The sequence below is a fragment of the Thamnophis elegans genome, chromosome 17 (assembly GCF_009769535.1).
Source record: "Thamnophis elegans isolate rThaEle1 chromosome 17, rThaEle1.pri, whole genome shotgun sequence".
Lineage (NCBI taxonomy): Eukaryota > Metazoa > Chordata > Lepidosauria > Squamata > Colubridae > Thamnophis > Thamnophis elegans.
The window spans coordinates 15,493,675-15,506,065 of record NC_045557.1 but is presented as its reverse complement, the minus strand read 5'-3'; positions in this window follow the sequence as shown (position 1 = coordinate 15,506,065).

The following is a 12,391-nucleotide window of genomic DNA, read 5'->3' as shown; positions in this document are numbered from 1 at the left end:
GCAACCTTTATGCACATCAAAGGATCCACACAGGAGAAGAACCTCATAAATGTCTGGAGTGTGGAAAGAGTTTCAGTCATAGGTGCAGCCTTTACAGACATCAAAGGATCCACACAGGAGAAAAACCTCATAAATGTTTGGAGTGTGGAAAGAGCTTCAGTCAGAGGAGCAGCCTTTATAAACATCAAAGGATCCACACAGGAGAAAAACCTCATAAATGTCTGGAGTGTGGAAAGAGCTTCAGTTGGAGGAGCAACCTTTATACACATCAAAGGATCCACACAGGAGAAAAACCTCATAAATGTCTGGAGTGTGGAAAGAGCTTCAGTCGGAGGGGCAACCTTTATAGACATCAAAGGATCCACACAGGAGAAGAACCTCATAAATGTCTGGAGTGTGGAAAGAGCTTCAGTCAGAGGGGCAACCTTTATACACATCAAAGGATCCACACAGGAGAAAAACCTCATAAATGTCTGGAGTGTGGAAAGAGCTTCAGTGAGACGGGCAAGCTTTATACACATCAAAGGATCCACACAAGAGAAGAACCTCATAAATGTCTGGAGTGTGGAAAGAGCTTCAGTCAGAGGGATAAACTTTATAGACATCAGAGGATCCACACAGGAGAAAAACCTCATAAATGCCTGGAGTGTGGAAAGAGCTTCAGTGAGAGGGGCAAGCTTTATAAACATCAAAGGATCCACACAGGAGAAAAACCTCACAAATGCCTTGAGTGTGGAAAGAGCTTCAGCCTGAGGGATAAACTTTATAGACATCAGAGGATCCACACAGGAGAAAAACCTCATAAATGCCTGGAGTGTGGAAAGAGCTTCAGTCAGAGGGGCAACCTTTATAAACATCAAAGGATCCACACAGGAGAAAAACCTCATAAATGCCTGGAGTGTGGAAAGAGCTTCAGTCAGAGTAGCAACCTTTATACACATCAAATGATACACAGGAGAAAAACCTCATAAATGCCTGGAGTGTGGAAAGAGCTTCAGTTGGAGGGGCAACCTTTATACACATCAAAGGATCCACACAGGAGAAAAACCTCTGCCTGGTCCCCGCATTCAGGCAGGGGGAGGCCGAGGGTCCCTCCTGGGACTGCAGCCGTTCCCTCCCTCCGGGGTCCTCCCCTAGGCAAGGTGGGTTGGGAGGTCTGGGGGTGCAGCCAGGCGAGCGAAAGCTGAAGGGGCCACAGAGTTTTCCGCCCTTTTAATGCTCTCCTCGTTTTGCACTGAAGACCTGAGCTAATCTGATGCTGGAGCCCAGTGAGGTTTAGACCGATGGAGGAAGTTCCCTTCTCAGCTGACACAATAAGAACAAGCCAGCTGCAAGGGACCTTAGAGGTCTTCTAGCCCAACCCTCTGCTCAAGCAGCAGATCTCATCCCAAAGGTGCTTTTTCAGGAGGCAACTGGATTTTCTTTGCTTTCACTTCTCACCCAAGAAATGTCCTCAGTTAATAGAACAGAACAGAAGGGAATTCTTTATTGGCCAAGTGTGATTGGACACGCAAGGAATTTGTCTTTGGTGCATCACCTCTCACAGTGTACCTGAAGTAAAATAAAAGGCATCCATCAACATACAACACTTGGTGATAGTCGTAAGTTACTAATAAGCAATCAAATCATACTAAGAAACAAACAGAACCATCTAAATTGTAAAGATAAAAGCAACATAGTAATAAGTGGGGAGAGACAGTTACCGAGAAGAGTAAGAAGAAGATAGTAATGCAGTCTTAGGAGGAGGTGTGGGAATTCGTTGTTGAGCAGAGTGATGGCAGGTGGGGGAAAGCTGTTCTTGTGTGTAGTTGTCTTGGTGTGCAGTGCCCTATGCACCCCAGAGACAGTAAGCACAGTAGTCAGCCAGCCCCTCCCCACTTTAGCTGCCTTACCAGCCCCTCCCTCTCCACATCCACCTGCTCCTCCTTTCCAAAAACTGCAGCAGTGGGGGGAAATCCCCTCCAATACTGCCCCCTTCCTAGTTGCAGATTTCAACCTTTTTGAGCCCTTGGAAACCGTGTGTGTTTGTGTGTGTGTGTGATTTTCCTCCTACACCTTCTCCCTCTGTGGAGGGGACTCCTGTTGCGGCTGCTGCCTGTGCCACTGTGCCCTGCGACATAGCCCTCCACCCCTGGGTTGGCTCACCGTTGAGCCATTGGGAGCTTTGGATTTTCATACAGTGTTTTGCCCATCTTCTTCCCCGTTTTATTGTCCTCTCTTGTAAGCCACCCAGAGTCATTGGCAGTTGGGCTCCCCTTTGCTTCTCCCAAACTCTCCCCAATTCAGGCAATCAAGTTCTTTTCGGCTCCACACCAAACTTAGTGCCTGAGTTTGGAGAGTAAGATATGAAAATCCTGCGTGGCTTCATGATGCTGAATCCCCAAGGACATGACGCTGTTTTGCCCATCTTCCAAATGTTGAGGGCTCCAGCAGCTGAAGACCCAGAAAGAATCCAACTTGGAGAATATCAACATTGCATGATTTCCTGTTTCTTTTTTTCCCCAACAATGAGATATTGATTTCTATGAGGAAATTCACTAGCAGGAGATTCTCCTCCTTAGCTCCTCTTTAACTGGAGACGGTCTCCTTTTGGGCATGAATTCCAAATTCAGATATCCAGGAAGAAAATGTATCCACGTAGTTGCTGTTTAAAGACACACTTGTGTTGTCCCCAATTGGGGTCTGAGCCTGGTGTGGAAGCCAATGATGGACCCAGGCAGGAGGGGCAGGTTTTCTGATTGCTTTTTATTGGAGGACTCCAAGGAAAAAGGTTCCTGGTCAAAAGGCCAAGAACAAAGGATTAAGAAAGCTTTATGCATTTTCACTAAAGGAGAAGGCGGGACAAGGTGAAATAATAAGAAATATCCTCTAAAAAACACTTTAGCAATAATTCTACCATTTGTTCTATTGGTCTCTAGCTGTGCCATTCCTAAGCCTTGGCTAACGAAGGCCCCAGGAGTTCTCTAACAGGTGTTTCATTGGCTGCCGGCCATCTCGATTCCTAACTTTTAGCTGAGCTCTGCAAGTTGTCTAATTCTCGTTACTGTTATCAACTTTCTAACTACCCATAATTGCTGCAAGCTTTACACATGCATATTTCCTGTTGATAAGCATTCTTTGTTCCTGTGAGACAGACAGAGCCCCAGACCCCAATTCCAGTCTTCCTGCTTTACTTTCAAGTGTGTGCTATGACCTTGCTTTAGCCCCCAGCCCATCATCCCCCCCCCTTTGAATCTGAAAATGATCTCATTTTCCAAGGTTCACCCAACAGCAATATCCCTGTACTGGGAGACCTCCTGGTTTACTTACAAGTGGGGAGGCAAAGCAGAAGGCATTGTAATGCACAACAGGTGATTAAGAGAACAATGACTTTGCCTGCCAGGATCAATATTAGGTATTTAACCAGTGAAATCAGGCAATCCTCCTGTCAGTCAATGCCACTTCTCTTTCCATTCGTCCATGGGGGAGGGGGGGTTGCAGCTCTCTTTGTGATGTGTGTAGTTCAGCTGTCGAATTCCAGGATTTCTCCAGAATCTGCACACAGCATTGTTGTCCAAGTAGTGCTCACCCATCTCCTTAGGATGCCAATATCATATCTAGAGCCATTCTATTATGAACTGTCATTGTCCAAATGGCTTCTTGTTCTTTTGCTGCAGCAATAAAAAAACTCCCCAGTCTCCTTGGCTAGGATTTCCTCCACCGCTTGTATATGATACAAAGCATTATTGAGGGACCAGAGCCCACGGAGCAAAGAAAGGGGTTCAGGTACTTTCTGAGTTGTTCAAGATTCCTGTGGTTTCCGGTCTTCCTTTCAGGTAAAGTGGGCATAACATAGGTACCCACCTATATGGGAAGAGCACAGATACATCACAAAATCATGTGGTCTCATCCCAAAGGTTGTTAAGTTTATTTGTCTTAATATCTTAGCCTTCATGCACACAGACGCACCAATCAGCTAGTGGTAATAATTGGGTAACTCCTAATCCTTGTTTGGGTAGCCACAAACACCTTTTGGGGAAATGTTCTAATTGAGAAAACACCTACGGGAGATGGCAGTTCTCCTCTCACACAACTATGGTTCCGGAGGCTTTTGGTTCCAGAACAAGAACTTCAGTCCCAGTTCTGCTACTGAAAAAGTCACAGGCTGCGCAGTCCAGGAATCCGGACGGGCAGATCGTGGGTATTTCTTCACTCTGGAAGTGATCAATCCAAGATGCCAGGCCTTCCACTTTTAGGGCTGTATGGGTGGTCCGAAGCCCTTGAAAGGGTCCCTTCCACTGCTGATCCAAGGAGGTTGTTGGTCCCCACGTCTTTACAAGCGTCCAATCTGCAGGCTGAAATGGATGCCCTGGGTGATCTAGTCCTGCAGATAACGAATTTTGTTTTAAAGGAATCCTTAGAGGTGCATCTGGTAGAATAACTTTGCTCTCTACCCGCCACCCATCGTTCCCCTCCTTGCCTCCGATAAACTTGGCCCATGCCCTGTGCCCGGGTGTATAAGAGGCCGGGGAAGTGGGTATGGAAGGAGACATGGGAATTCGGGTAGCTGTTCCATCTGAGCGTCATAGGGCAGCTTCCTTAGCAGCCCTATCTGCAGCCCGGTTCCCTTTCGCGTAAAGGGTGTCTTCCTTAGAATGCCCCTTGACATGTATGACTGCTACTTCTTTTGGCTGCCAGACTGCTTCCAACAATTCTAAAATTTGTGGACCATACTTAATAATTGACCCCTTTGCATTTAACAATCCTCTTTCCTTCCATAAAGCTCCATGGCTGTGCAAGGTTCCAAAGGCACGTTTGCTATCTGTGTAAATATTTACTGTTAGTCCTACAGCCAGCTGTAAGGCTCTAGTTAAAGCTACCAGCTCAGCCAGCTGAGCAGAAGTCTTTACTGGTAGTGATTCGGCTTCCATAACTTCCCACAGTGGGACCACTGCATATCCCGCCTTTCTCAGACCTTCCATCATAAAGCTACCACCACCTGTAAACCATTCACAGTCAGCATTTGGGAGAGGCTGAGCACTAAGATTGGGTCTACTGGCATATACAGACTCCACCACCTGTACGCAATCCTGATGCAATTCAGTATCCACCTGGGGCAAGAGTGTAGCTGGATTGAGGGTATCGCACATCTCTAATTGAACGGCTGGAGAGTCAAGCAGGATAGTCCGATACTTGGCTTGGCGGCCCCCAGTCATCCAAAAGGCTCCCTTCGCTTCCATAATCTCCTGAACCCTGTGTGGGACTTTGACTATTAGATGTTCTCCCGGTGTTAACTTTTGGGCTTCCACAACCAGCAGGGCAGTTGCTGCCCTCAGACATCCAGGCCCTCCCAATGCCCCACCCCCCACATCTATTTGCTTACTATAATATGCCCCAGGCCTTTGCCATGAGCCTAGTTTCCGGGTGAGAACTCCTGCAGCAATGCCTTCCCACTCATGTGCGAAGAGGGTGAAAGCTCTAGTGGGGTCCGGAAGCCCCAGTGCTCTCACAAGCTCACTCTTTATTTGTGTGAATGCGTGTTGGCGTTCTCCAGTCCATTCAAATATTTTCCCATCCCCTTTGACAGCCTCATAATGGGGCTTGACAATAAATCAAATATTAAGAATCCAAACTCTACCAAAACCAGCCTTCCCCAAGAATCCCAATTGTTTTCTATTAACAGAGGGCTTTCATAGATTGCTTCTCTCTTTAGGCTAAAGGTCTTTGCTGTCCTGTAGAGATGCCAACCCCTAAGTTTTCACCTCCTGCTGTGCAATTTGGGCTTTTGTTGTTTCAGGCACATTATATAGGCCTTTCCTGAAGCCCCCCCAAAAGGTATCTCATAGGTAGTCCGAGGAACAATACACCTCTTAAGAACAGATCTTCTGGCTCCTGTATCTGTTTACATCTCATGTTTAGATCCCCCAATTGGGACTTCCGCAGAGGTGGGTTGGGAGAGCCACAGCTCCCTGCCCCTGGCCTCTTCCCCCTTCTTTTTGGCACCCACTCTTCCAATATCCTTCTTTTCCGCATGTAGCACACTGGTAAGGTTTCCTCTTCCATGCCCAGACTGCTTTCGGGTTCCCTAAACTCCCACTCCTCTCCTCTCCTTTGTCCCCCTTCCTCCCACCTTTTCCTGCCTAAGGGCATCTGCTAGGAAGACAGCATTTCTGCCAGCCTTCTGGATTTCTTTCTCATTTCTTCCTACCCTCCAGGAGGCTATCTCAGCCAAGTCTTGACTTACTTGACTTAAGTCTTTATCGTCGGTACGGCATCACCAATCCCTTCGCTGTAGAGTCGCATGGATCCCGAATCAACGGGGTCCATGATTCTAGGCTAAATACTACTTGAGCTCGCCGGGCCCAAGAGACGACAGAGCCCCTTCTGTTGGAAAACGGTGGGCACCTCGAGAAGGCAGGGGTTGTCTTGATAACGAGAGGCTGTATTTTCCGCATCAATTATCCTTGCCCACAGCCAAGTCTGAAATGCCTTTCCACGGACCTCCTCCTACTTTCCGTAACTTTTCTTCTAATGCCCTCTGCTGACTTCCCTATAAAAATCATGTTCATCCTTTCCTGATTATCTGAAGCTTCAGGATCTAAATCAGGGTATTAGCTAAAATCCTGGTATATCCTTTCAAGAAAAGTCCTCAGGACTCCCGTCTTTCTTTTGCCTTATTTCATACACTTTTACCAGAGTCTTAATTTAGGGAACTCCATTTTTGGATTCCATATAAGATTGAGAATTCAGTAGCCTCGTGTTGTCCCCATCATCACCCAGATCCCGCTCTGGCTCCATGAGGGGGGGGGGGGCATTCCCACCGGCTGTCATTCTCATTCTTCTCCGTTTTTTTAACTGCCCCTCCACTGCCTTTCTCCCCCCCCCCCAGCAGTCTGTTTCTCTGGTGTTGAAAGGACATCCGTCAATGTCTGAATGTCTGCCCAAGTGGGGCTATGCGTCCTTCTAGTAGATAAGCAAAGAGAGTGCATTTTCTCTGGGTCTTCCCTATAACTGGGATTCTGTTGCTTCCAATTATAAAGGTCGGAAGTAGAAAATGGGGTGAAAACGAGCCCTCGACAGCATCTATTTCCTCCTCCTGCCAGTATATTTTCTCCGAGTGAGCCTGCAGCATCTCTGGTTTTAGTTTTGAATGAGATTGGATTCCACAAGAGTCACTCGCGGATTACGTTGTTCCTCAGCCTCCCCCCTTCCCTGGGGTCTCTATGTCTGGAGTATCCCATTCCATTAGTAAGTAGGGGATGGCAGACCAGTCTCCGAGTCCTCCAGTTTAACCAGAGGAGCACTGGGTTTCTTTGTAAGAAAGGGAATCAAAACATTTAACCCCTTTCACAGTCGGGGATAGGGACTCTACACACACAAGCATTGACACATCGGCATACTTACAGATTTATCCTCAATTCAAACTGCTTGCATAAAAATCCACCTACAAATATTTCCTTTCATACTTTCTCCAGGGAAACCAATCATTATCATTATTTTAGGGAGCTTTCACAAGCCAACGAGCTCCATTTTTTCCAAATCCCTTTTTATAAGTAAAATAAGAAATAATAATAAGGTCTTTTTCTTTATTGTTATTAGAGGGTCTTACTCCTCTCCCAAGTCTTGGACACAACACAGAAACACAGAAACACCACCTCCACACTCCTCTAACAGAAATGGACTATTAACAAGTTTCACAAATAATCTCAAATCTTTTGTTCCTGAAATATTGCTTTTAGTTGCTCCAGAAGTCCCATATTATGAGCTCCCTGAAATGGCCCAAAATCACCCGGATTGTCCAAGGGACGTTGAGGTCAGACAGACATTCAGTAATGAGAAAAAGGCTGCCTTTGATCCCTATATCTAATCCTCCTCATATCTCAGATTGAGGCAAAATCCAACCCACTGGCAAATCTTTGGGCAGCTTCCCTGTTGGCGGATCTCTGCATCGCCCCTTGATTTCCAGAGCACTCAATCACTGTCAAAAGAGCTCGGAGGGTGGCTGGCAGTGCAGAAACACCCAGTCTTCTTGCTTTCCTTTCAAGTGTGTGCCATGACTTTGCTTCAGCCGCCAGCCCATCACCCTCTTTTCATGTGGGGCCTGGCAGTTTCCTCCTGCAACTTTCTCCTGTCTGGATGATGCAACCCCCAGCTAATCCCCCAGGGTCAGAGACTTTTATTTTTGAATCTCTCATTCCCTGCAGTTGGACTGGAAGACCTCCAAAGTCCCTTCTTCCTCCTCCGTTATTCTGTGTGAAGGTGGGCATCCATGGGTCCTGGTTGTGTGTTGTGACGGCCTCCGATGAAGAGTGGTAAAGGAAGAACCAGGGGTGCGTTTGGGGGGAATTGTCCACCCCCCTGAATGAATCCAATACAGGAGAAAGGGATGGAGAACGAGTGGATTACAAGAGAGTAAGGGAAAAGTAATGGTGACATCTGGAGAGCTAAGAAGGAGAGGCTGCCTGCTGGGTGGAATCAGAAGCAGCTCTGACCTTTTCAAACAATTCGGTTCATTTATTTTAATCCCACCTTTATTATTTTACAAGTAACTGAAGGCAGCAAGCACTCCTTCCTATTTTATTTTCCTCAGAAAAACAACCCTGTGAGGTGGACCGGCCTGCGAGAAAGGTCCCAGCTGGCTTTCATGCCATAAGTGGGATTAGAACTCACCTCTCCTGGTGATCAGGCCAATGTCACCCAGCCGGCTTTCACGGCCAAGGCAGAACTAGAACTCACCTGGTGCCATCGCCACTGCACCTTGTTCTTATGGCAAGGAATGAGGATCGGCCTGCTTGGTTCTGGTAATAAGAGAAGGTGGAGAGAAGACTATTTCGTGATAGACCCACAAAGGGATCCTGGGGGAAACCAGGCATGGAAGGAAAGGAGAGAAATCTGAATCACTGCAGGGAGAAAAAGCAGGAGTTTGAAATTAAAATGTATTATAATACATTGACAGTTGGAACAATTAATCAGTGGAACAGAAGTTGTGAATGCCCCAACACTGGAAGTCTTTAAGAAGATGTTGGATAGCCATTTGTCTGAAAAGGTTTCCTGCCTAGGCAGGGGGTTGGACTAGAAGACCTCCAAGGTCCCTTCCAACTCTGCTCTTGTATTGTATAAATTAATTATTTTAGTTGTCACTGGAGTTTGCATCCCAGCCAGTTCTCCCAACAGAGAACGTGTGGAAAGTGGCCCTTGGGAAGAAAAGGTGGGGGACTTGGAAACTGTTTGGGAGAGAAAGAAAAGAACAAGGTTGCAAAATGGATGAAAAACAAAATGTGGAACAGAGAATGAAGTGATAGACCGCATGGATAATAACAATGGCATATAATGGAATGAATAAGGCAAAAAAGGGAAATGGACAATATATATCTTGTAGAAAGAGGGAAAAAGCTGCAGAGAATGGAGTGAAAAATGCAAAGAAGCAAAAAAAAACAACGGAGGGTGATTTTTCAAATTCAATGGCTCCTCACCTCTTCCTTCATCCCCAGCTCCACCTTCGGCACGAGAGTCTTAATTAAAAGCCAAACTAACGACTGGGGAAACGCCCTGATGTGGGAGAGAAACAGGTGCCCCTTTAAATTCCCCCCCTTTCTAAAGCTCCAGATATCCCCCCGCAAAAGAAAAAATCCCGCCTGCATTTAAGGTGCATCTCTCTGCCTCCAGAGCAGCTGCTGAAATGCAACCAGCCGAATTCCTTTCATCCTTCATTGCAACTATTTAAAAAAGCAGAGACGGAAGCCGTACCTGGCAGCCGGCAGGGATGCAGATCCGGGCTGGTGGGGGGTGGGGGCACGAGACAGCGGGGGTGGCAACCGTCTCCCCAGGGCGAGAGGGAAGCCAGCCGGCTCTCACCAGCCCTGCAAAGGAAACTCCCTCCGTTGTCCGAGGAGCCCATCCCTGTCCCCACCGTCTGCTAGTTACGCCGAGGGAACATGCCGGGGTTGCCATGGCGACGCTTTACCTCCAGCAGTGGTCCAGCCTCTGCCTCCCAGATCATCCCGGGCATCCCTCGGGCAGCTGGGCATCACCTGGCTCCTCTCCAGATGTGGCGCCCAGCAGAAGGACAGAGAGGGGCTCTCCTCCTTTTAAGTATCGACGGAGGGACGACGCGGCAGCCAGGGTTCACAAACAACTGGTTTATTCTAAGCTGACAGCGATTCAAAGAACAGGACGCGCGCCAAAGGTATTTATACGAACGGTTTAACCAATCACCGGCCGGGGACTGGGCAGCAACCGCTGACGTCAGTCCCTCGGCCAATCAACTGTAACTCTAGGCCTGCAACACCCTCTGCAGCTTCAGCCAATCAGAAGGCAAGAGGCTGTTGCTGGCCTCATGAATATTAACGAATACTTAACACCCCTTCCCCCCAGTTCTGCGCATGCCCGAAACGGAGCATGCGTAGTCTTGAAGGTATGCTGGGCGGCGCCGGACCCGCCCAGATCTTCTCATTGCAGGGGCAGTCGTCGGCGGAGGAGGACCTCCTCGTGGTAGCTCCTCCCCAAAGGGAGTGGAGCTCCGAGGCACGCCATTTTGAAAGGGCCCAGAAGGCGGGCTCAACTGCAAAGGTAGGCTTGGCCGTGGGGGCGCGTCACCAGGCGTAGGAGGAACCTTCTGAAAAGGGTTCCCGGGGTTGTGATTGAATGTCTGCAAATTCCTAAGGACGGGTTGAGATGTTAGTTCAGCGTCCCTGCAGGTGGCGCTTTGGTAGGTAGGGCCTGGTGTGGCGAAGGCCCTTGCTTGCGGTCTCTCGGCTTGAGTATTTTGTGGTTGGCACAGGTTGAGGCCTGGAGTGGCGAAGGCTTCCCAGGGCAACCCCGGTATTGCGGTGTTGTCAATCGGGGGTTCGTGGCAACCGGCCTGCGACGGGAGACGCCTCCTTAGCTGATCCAGGTGGCGTCTCCATAGGGATCCGTCAGCCAATTGGATCCTAAAAGAACATGAGCCGGTGAGGGCAACGATAGAAGCTGGAACCCATCTCGGTTCCCCCGCAAAGGAACGGGCCCACACGGGATCCCCTAACTTAAACAAACGGGGAGGGAGAACCCCCAGATTGCTCGGCTGATCCCCTGAATAGAGCGGGTGAAGCCTATCCAGGGGAGTCCGCAGGCGCCGACCCATCAAGAGCTCCGCGGGGCTTTTGTTGGTGGTTGGGCAGGGGGTGGAATGTTGGCTTAGCAGGTAAGCCGCCACCCTTGCCTGCCAGTCGCCCCGGTCCATGCGGCCCAGCGCCTCCTTCGCTGAGCGGACCGCAATGGCCGGGTGGTACGGGGCTATGGGCGCGTGCCGGATCCCTTGCTCGGCCAAGAATTCCTGGAAAGTGGTGGATGTGAACTGGGGCCCGTTGTCCGAAACCATCACATCCGGCAACCCATGGGTTGCGAACAATTTCCGTAAAGCCCTGACCGTACTCTCGGCTGTGGTAGAGCCCATGAGAACCAGCTCTACCCACCGGGAGTAGGCGTCCACCACAACCAGGAAGTTCTGGCCGTGGAAGGGACCAGCGAAATCGATGTGGAGGCGGGACCATGGGCCTCTCGGAGCCTCCCACTCACGAGCTGGCCCGGCAGGGGGGTTGGGCCTGGACACTTGACAAGTCGTGCAGCGGCCTACATAGGCCGCTATCTCTGTGTCCAGCAAGGGCCACCAGACATAGCTACGGGCCAACGCCTTCATCCGTGCTATGCCCGGGTGGTCCTTGTGGAGCAGATCCAGAACTTGTGGCCGAAGCGCGGCGGGGATCAGCACCCGATCCCCCCAGACGAGACAACCCCCGTGGAGGGAGATTTCTGCCTGGCGATTTTTAAAGGGCCGAAAGCCCTCTGCCACTTTGTCTGACGGCCATCCCCTCAAAACCCAGGAAGCGACCTGGGAGAGAATTGGATCAGCCTTTGTGTGGGCTGCCACGTCTGCGGCGGAGATTGGAAAACCGGAGGAGGCAATGGAGAGGACGGAGAGGGCTGGGACGGGGGCGGTGTCCGTCTCCGGTAGCGGGCAACGGCTGAGGGCATCCGCATGCCCCAGCTGTTTGCCAGGACGGTAGAGCAGCGTATAAGAATACGCTGCGAGGAACTCCGTCCAGCGAGTCATTCGGGGGGACAAAATGGCAGGGGTCGGCTTGTCGCCCGCCAAAAGCCCAAGGAGTGGCTTATGGTCGGTGACAAGAGTAAAGTGCCGACCGTAGAGGTAGTCATGGAACCTCTTAATCCCGGACACTGCAGCCAGAGCCTCCTTGTCGATCTGACTGTAGTTTCGCTCCGCTGAGGAGAGTGTCCGGGAATAAAAGGCCACAGGGGCCTCTGAGCCATTCGGGAGGACATGGCTCAGGACCGCCCCTAGACCAAACGGGGAGGCGTCACACGCCAACGTCAGAGGCATCCCGTCATGATACTGAATCAGGACTGCCGATGA